Below are 8,989 nucleotides of genomic sequence, written 5' to 3' on the forward strand. Positions count from 1 at the left end.
ATCTACCTTTCAGGAAGGTGGGGTTGATTAAATTTGACCCTATATACTGCACACGCCGATCACACAACGATTGACCGTGACTGCCGGTGCATTATTCAGTACGGTCAAAATGCTTTTAAAAAGAGACTAGTGTTGCTCAAAAGGCACTTGCTGCCAGGTCAAGTGTTGGCCACTCCTCAGCTTCAGTCACACGGATTTGACATGGAAAAAAACGCACTCTTCGGCAAACAATGTTTCGTCACACGTCAAATATGTTTCAATCAACGCAGCATCTGGTGGCTGACATATTCTTCAATCCAAGTACCCGTTGCACGATCAAAAGCTCGCTTTCTAATTGATTTGGTACGGATTCGCTGGCACCAATCCACATGAACCGTGGTTCTCGGACAACTGTCGGACACCTAAGGATGCATCAGTTCTGCTGCGCAAACAGGCAGTCTCAATTTAATACAAAAAACAACCCGCACTGTAGCCTGTTACACATGTCCGTTCTGGGGTAAACCACTTTGACGACGTAGGTGTCTCAAATTAGCAAACGCAATATGGGCCTTGCAGACTCGTGCACTGAATTCATCGGTCATATTACAATCAGAACTAATACGATTTCCAAGATGAATACAGCGCTCCACGACTGGTAGCGCCCTTCCCTGAATTGTGAGTGGCGTATTCAGTGACTGACTGTTCAAGAGCATGACTTTACACTTTGTGAGTGAAATGTGCATACATGCGCTTTCTTCTCTTCTCCGAAGACGAGTGTGGTGTCATCTGCATATTCCTCTTCGATAAGATTTCCGCCACGGGCTATTTGAACACCGTTTTTTTGGAAGTTTTCGGTTTCAATCAGAAAATTAAATGGGGACCGAAAGAGTGGGCATCCCTGACAGACACTGTTTTGTCTTCGGAAGCTTTTAAAGGACACTCTCTACACGCTCACACGTCTGAATGTCTGGGAAAACAGAGGAAGCATTATTTTTACGCACCTTCAAGGCATTCCTTGGTGGGCAAGCGTGTCAAAGAAAAAGACTCTTCAACCGGGTCGAATGCGCCTTCTAACTTACAGAATACCGCAACTGATGGTTGCTTATACGTATGGTGTTGGTTTAGCACCTGACGGAGTGCGAAGGTTAGGTCAACGCAACCCCCACCCGCTGCTCAGCGTCTCACGAGCAACCGGAGGTGACGGATCATCAGTGATGCCGACAGTCTCTTTACTACCTGGGTCAAGCTGAACCTCTGTGATCACCACTCTCACTCCGAATTCCTTTTTTGCTAATAGGCATTATCACCGACCCTCCCCAGTTGTCTGGGAGAGACTCCTCTTCCAAAATGCAACCAAACAGCTCAGACAAGTAGACTTAATCCCCATCTTATTCAATGCGGTTGGGATATCATCCGGCCTGTAGGCTCGGTGGCGCTTGGAAGAACATATGCAACCATCAAAATTCGAGTATCAGATAGGTTCAAGTTCACTGTCCATGGCTCAACGTTAACTGTGGGCTCCGCATGGGCAGCAGTTGATAATCATGACAATTGTTTTCCGAAGAATTCCGTCCACGGCTCAGGCGCTCTGCTTTATTCAAAATGATCACTCCTTTGGATCCTTGATAGTTTTTCTCACAGTCGTTACCGGTCACCGGGAACAGGTGAAATACTCTTTGGTTTTTTAGACTTCCTCCATTTCCTTGGCTTCCTGTATCCATCAGGCTTCAGGTTCGCAAGTTTGCTTTCACTTGACGCCCGATAATTCCCAGCCTCATGTTCTGTTCGGGATCGGCTGGGGTATTTTTAGCCAGGACCTAAGCAGTGCCACCATTCAGACTGATATCCAGTTCTTCAACCCGTCTGGGGGTGCCGCGCCACAGACAAAATTCCCAGTTCTATGGAAATAGGTTGCAGTCCCAGTATGAATTCACATCTGATGATGGAGCACGTGCACGAGATTCCAGAGGCCTATTCTGATTAATTCGTCTAATATCCAGAACTGTTGGTCTCTTAGTTGCCCTGGTGTATATTTATGCCTTACACAGCCCTGAAAAAGTAATGGAAGCGACTCTGTTAGGTGGAATTCCGCACGCACCCCGCCTTATCGTTCACAGTCAGGCGCTACCACGACCGAGAATCCAATCCCTCACGAAGTGCTGCTGGCCGGTCCGGCGTCAAGCCAAGATCTAATTAATCAGACGTCTGGACCCAACAGCCAATGATGGCCTACTATCGGCCGAATACCGGTCACTAGTGCTGTATCCGGAAGGCGTCAGAATTTCCCGGCAGACGTCGCTTACACTAAATATGTGACACGTCGTGCAAGTGTTCTTGGCCCAGTTTTGAGCGTTAATATACCTTTTGCATCTTTGATAGTCGCTTTGACGTGAACGCTAGTTTGTGAGGTTCAGACAGATCTAAGCTGAAGAAATCAGCATTATTACAGACATTGTACGAGAGGGAGAGCTACCTGCTGTCCTACTTGCTTAATTGTGGACACTGATGGTAGCCAAATAGACTGTTCGTCAAGTTTTCGAAACTTATCTTGAGATAAATGAGGATATCAGCGCCTTGTGGTGAGCAGACGCCGCACGCAAGGCTAATGCAAAACGAAGCAAGTCATGTTTTCTAAGTGCTTGGCCTACAGTGATAGAGTTATTCATGCGGTGAGGAATGGAGGAAGTAAAATATGTGAAAGAGAGGCAACGGAGACCTCTTCAATAGCCTCTTTTCGGTTGCTCTCGCTGCCGCATGCAGCGAGTAAAGCCACCAGGCTGATGTCACCACGCGACGGCCGATGTGGTATGAATATATTGTTTACGTAAATATCGTGGTTGCACGTGTGAGTTGGTTAGTTTCCGCGAGGGGTGAACTTTGGCATTGAACCAAGAGTAGCAACCTCCGGGCTTCCATGTCCTTTGACAAATGAGTCTCCTGTAGCCGTTAGGGCGTTGGCCTGTAGATGATCCCCGGGACTGTCGAAGTGAATTAAATTGCGCGACCAGGGGTAAAAGAATCGGAATTGCCTATCACCAGCGATGAAAAGACAGGCGTTCCGTAAGATACAACTACCATTCAATGGAGTGCCGTTAATGAACATCTTGTGCGGACCGTCTAGTTGACTGGTTGCCTGTACAAGGCCCTTATTTAGGAGTTTCAGGGTGCAGTGCACTGGAGCAACACCAGGCAGGCTGATGCTGGTGTCACAAGAAGGATTCCTGCCAACTGCACATTTTGGTGAACCTCACACACAAGCGGGTCCATCAATGCCATCATGACGGACCACAGCTATATACCCACCCAGCAGCACTATACGCAGCTCCAGTTGCCTGCACAAGAGGTCCATCAATGCCATCATGACGGACCACAGCTATATACCCACCCAGCAGCACTATACGCAGCTCCAGTTGCCGCTCTGCACAAGAACCTCGAAGCCCAGAATCCGCCGGCGGACCGGAATCTGAAAATCAAATTTGAGTCGGACGTCCGCGCCCATACAGGAGGGTGACTAGGGTCCTCAACCAAGGCCTTTGGTTCAAAAGCCTGACCACACAGCAGCGGCGTTCAGCAATTTCTACGAAACGCGTCGTCACATGTTTCGGCCTTCAATCTGGAGGACCAAGAGACTGTGTTTGTCAGACTCCTAACCACTAGTCATATTGGTATGAGAGATTCTGTGGGTGTCACGCGCACAACCCTAGTATAGCTCAAGGGTAGTTGAGGTGCGCAAACCGTTACGCCACGGTAATGTCCACTCTCTTCGTGACAGATGAACTAATTCTCAACGGGGAGGACTAAATGGCTGTGTTCGCAATATATCTAACCACTGGTCAACCAGGCATTACAGGCGGCGCGTGTATCGCACGTACACACACGGTGTAGCTAAGTGGACGGCCGGGACACCCAAATGGTCACGTCGGTCACATGGGCCAAAGACGTCGGCCAGAACTTTGCACTCCAAGCGTACAGAAAGCACCCTAAAAAATGGAAATGTCTCCACCGCAACGCTAGCCGTTGGAAGCAGAAAAGTGCCACAATGCAACCACAGTGCTCACAGTTTAATGGGTAATAGGTTTCGATCAGGGATTCAGACAAGGACATCTCAAGTCGCCCGTTTTGTAGCACAGAGGACCACGACTAGGAAATCGTACTGTTGTTTTCAACAACAACGTTAACATTTCCACCACAATACTGGTTCCTAGTTTTCTGTTCAAGACTGCCATTTTTGGACCTGGAAAATCCACAGAGATTGAGGCCCTCTTAGTTTGCATTTTGGCGACCACACACTGGCATTTAGCAGCGGTGAGTGCACCTCATGAGCTTGTGGTGGGTAGACTCTCGGAGGGTAGTAGGGAGTGGAATGAAAAGTATTGAAGAATTCTGACACACTCAGGGACTACAGGTGGGATTTAAAGCTGTTCATACTGTTGCATTGCTGGAGATATCAGTACCCTCAAAAACCGTTTGATTTCCGAGGTATTGTCAGATTTGCAGTATGCGTCTTGCGGTCCGGACCGGTTCTCTAGTGCATGAAGGCCATTGTTGCCCTTGGCATGGATGGTGTAAAATCCAGTACGGAGCTACGAATGCTCATTCTTCGTTTGTTCCGCTTGCTATCCGTGTGCCCACGACATGCCAAACGCGAACAGTACGGTGTCAACAACGGTATGGATGACATTATAATGTTTGAATATTCTGTCGTTTACTTTCTTCCGTCACCGTGGTTTGTTTGCGAAGTACGGCGATGTAATTCAGGTGGGTTCAACGTATCAGTGCAGCAGGGGTGGTTACCAACAGTGGCATGTGGTAATCGCCGATTTCAGCGATGTTGGCCGGAGTGTGTTTTACTCCCTTATCCGAAGTGAGTCACGGGAATGAAATGATGATGCCGTAGAACATTTTGTGCGGACGATGTCCCCAGTGAATGTTGTTCGAACGATTGTTGTAGACAAGAATAAGGCAACAATGCGTGACGCCGCTGTAACTTTCTGTTCTTTTCATGTATTCCAAAGCTTAAAATATAAGATTATTGAGCTTCGGAAAGTGGTTCATTGGGATAAGGAAGTTTTGCTTACCTGGTCAAAGCGAACAGTGCACTGTAGGGATGTGAGCGAGTTTGAGATATATGCCACCAGCATCAGAAGCCGGAACCAGGATTACTGGTCTTATCTCAGCGAGCATTGGTTATCCGACCTTAGTACCTGAGCAAAGCATGCTCGGAACCTGTGACTCTTGGTAATAGAACCACTAATAAGGCCTAATCTGTCAACATATATGTTAAGTGGAAACCTACTGTTTACTACTACTTATCCACCTTCATTACAGTTGGAAATCTGTTATCGATGTAAATTTTCAACAGATCCAACCGCGCATATTAATTTCACGCTTCGTTTTAGAGGGTCAGTCATAAACCACAAATTCGCCATGTTGCAATTTTCTTAATGTTCCCGCTTTGTGGATTTCAGCCAGTCAGAATGTGGGTGACGCCGCAAGACGCGTGATCGCAGATTTGTTTTCTGAAAACTGGAGCTTTTAAATTACGCGTTCTTTCTGTCGTGTTACGCCTTATTAAAAAATACCGCTTCGGTCTTATCAGCCAGTTGACCCTTTGTGCGCCAACGAAATTATTGTTCACCAAGGTTTCTCAAAATGCATATATTGGACGGTGCTTTCGCTGCAATTTGCCTTGGTTTAGGCAGTGAAAACTCTCCTCCAGTGTTTTGGTCTACTCTCCCCGCGCTAGGAGTGATTGGGCTCAAGTCATAGCTAGGATTCATGCGCTCGTTCACAAATTGCGTATATTCTTTGTTCGTACCCCGTTTAGATGCATTCCACAGACACAAAAGAGGTAAACACCCTAGGCACCCTGAAGCAAGGAGACGCCATCAACATTATCATCATCTATAAAATCCACCATCAGCGTCGAGCAATGAAGTTTCGATGCCCTGAAACCACAATTTTTTTAGTTTTAGTGTAAACAGAAGAGTAAAACTAAGTGAAGAGTGCTGCAGTGGTAGACTCCAAGCATTCACGGAGACATTTTAAAGTGGAACTGGTAAAACAACACCGAAGTCGCTCAGCTGCCTTTTCCTGTAGCGTCTCAAGGCATGATCAGGAAAGATCAGCCAAGGAAGATCTAGGAAAGCGAAAATGACCCAGATCCTATCAATTGATTTCACCTCACTCTGCCAAACGAAGAGTCAATCACTACTCTGGTTGCGCCAACATAAACTGGACACGGTAAGCAGCAAACATTTCCGCGAACTATGGCTCAGTTTGCATAAAACGCGATCAAACTATCACAGGTTTTTATGTCGGACATATTTTTTGATTGTATTCCCTGTTTTACAACCAAGAAGAGTGAACAAACAGTTCAGGTGCAACAACTTTCTATTGCCTAGTTACCTTGTCACCCGAGGGTAGCATTTGGGCTTGAATAGTTCCAGGTTACCCAGGCCTAAGCAGTGGAATTAGAGGGGCAGAGGTGGCGTTCGACGGACCGACCTAAAGATTACTAACTTCGCGTACTGAGCACCAACTTATCTCGCCCAGCACAATCAAACATTTTTTCCACTGTCTTGTAGATTCGCCGGCATCAGCGCACTTGAACCAGGGTTCTCAGACGACTGTTGTCGCGCACATTAGGACGTCTCAGTTCCGTTGCTCACAGAGACCGAATCTCACGAACGCGCACCTAAGCAGCTCGCACCAAAGTCCGACAAACCTGTGCCATGGTATGGAGTAGTGCATTGCGTTTGGGACGTAGGTGTTCGAAATTGGCAAATGCACCCCGAGCAGTGGCCTGATCTCTCACAACATCGAAAATCACAGTCTACACGATATTTAAGATGCTCTACCACCTAGGGCATCAACAATAAGCGTTCGGCCGCACCACCCTTGTGGTATCTTCCATGACACTCGAGACAACCACCACGGCTGAGGTAATGCCAGGTTGCGCAAGGATAGACAGGAGCAGCCTGATGCCCAGGTTGGGTTCAAACCACAAACCTTGACGTCCAGGGGGTTGAACTTCAACCATTGAGACATCTCTGGGATCACAAATCACAGCACCGCTCCCCGGATCGCAAGTAGCTTGCTCATTGATTGCGTGTCTAGTGGAATGACCTCACAACTGTGCGTGGAAAATTCATGCCAGAAGACAGTCATGTCATTTAAAAACATCCGTGAGTCCTATTCCACTTAGATGGGAAAACTGCCGTCTGGACATCTCTTCATATGGATTTATATCTTATCAGCCATTTGCCCACCAACACTTTGGAGAACATTCAGCTTTCCTTTCATTGGCTAGTTGGAGAAAAATAGAAAAAGCAAAATTCTTTTCCGAACAACAGGTTCTAAGAAGGTTCTGGACTCATCCCCATATAATCTGGCGGGCTCACAAGTCTGAGAATACGAGGGACTTGTCATATCCACAAAATTTCGGGGCGTTCTATAGTGAACAGACCTGATGAGAGGACAACACACTTGAGTGATCGAATGCGCCTTAGAGATCTTGCTTTTGGAACAGCACCTGAAAACGTGTGAAGATCTGGTCTACGCAACACCTTCTGGGACAAATAAGCACTTGCCGCTCTTGAATCGATGTTGCACTAGCTACTGTAAGGAGACAAAAAACAAGTGCCCAAAGTAATCCCGTTAAACGGGGAGCCAAACCGGCCCCTCTGAGATTGCCGCACTCAGTGGGGGAATGTTTGAACGTTTACACTATCATTGTTTCTTTCCAGTTATCAGGGCGCTCCCCTTGCCATATGGAGTTAAACAGATCAATCAAGCGCTGAGTGAAGACTTTGTACCGATGCTTGACAAATACAAATGGCAGGTTTTTCTTGTTAGGTGCTCAGTGCCACTCGATAGAATACATATGGTCACAAATCAGCGACGCCGTAGGTTCATTGTTTAGGGTTCTGATGCAGTTGGAGAATCTGAATACGTGGAAGCCAGTAGTCATGAGAAAAGTTGTTCAAAGTGCTCGACCCAGCGGTCAACGGACCCTTCCTCGTTAAGGATGGTTGCAATCGTTTGATCCTTGTTAGTTCCACCCACGGGTGGTCTTCCGAGACCGGGTGCATCGATCAAGTGAAATAATATTCGGGTATCCTCGCTAATCTCCGTATGTTTTCGGTTTCTTGGAATTCCGTTTGCATCAGGCTTCAAGGTTGGTGCGCACGGCAAATCTCAATTGACTGATGATTCACTGGGCTCAACTAAGTTCCTGACTGGTAGGAACACTCCTCCGAGACTCACACAGCACTTATATCTAGTGTTCAAGTGCGTCTGGTAGTGCCGTGCCAAAGGCAAGACTGTCAGCGTTGTGGAAGAACGTTTCGATAGAATTTTAATGCGTAATGACACCGGAAGGTTGAAAATTTCACAATATTTTGATAAATGCGTTCGTCAGATGCCTTCAGCGGCAGTGGCGCATTAGAATAAACCTAGCACAGGATACGCACTTCTGCTGTGCTCACAAGTGGCTCGCCACCAATAGCCATATTTGTACGATTTCCACCAGCGAGGGAGATTACGTGGATCCAACGTAGGAAAACTTAAAAATCCACCTAGTTCATTTTGACAGGTGCCTTCCCGATCTCATTTTTTCATATTCTGGCCCATCTCCTGCGATCATTTCGCTAACAAAGATTTCAGGTGAATGGTTGGTGAACGTGAGTCACGTACCTTAACCCACGAAGTTTCACACGCCGCTTCACCAACTATCAGACGATCCTATATTGCGGGCATGTGGACAAAGAACGCCAGAAATTTTACGGAGGTGCTTGAAGTCAAATATGTGAACACGTTCGGGAGAACAAAGTACGACTAGTTCAGTAGCTTTTAGGACAGTAATTGTTTTCTGGAACTGAGTGCTGGCCGATAGTACATCAGAGGGATGCTAAGGTGTGCCTGGATGATGTGATTTTCAATTTAAGGGGCGGCTGACCTACAGACACTCCCCCCTGACAAGGCTGTTCAATCGACCGCCACTGTAAGC

This window comes from Opisthorchis viverrini, assembly GCF_000715545.1.
Source record: "Opisthorchis viverrini unplaced genomic scaffold opera_v5_166, whole genome shotgun sequence".
Lineage (NCBI taxonomy): Eukaryota > Metazoa > Platyhelminthes > Trematoda > Opisthorchiida > Opisthorchiidae > Opisthorchis > Opisthorchis viverrini.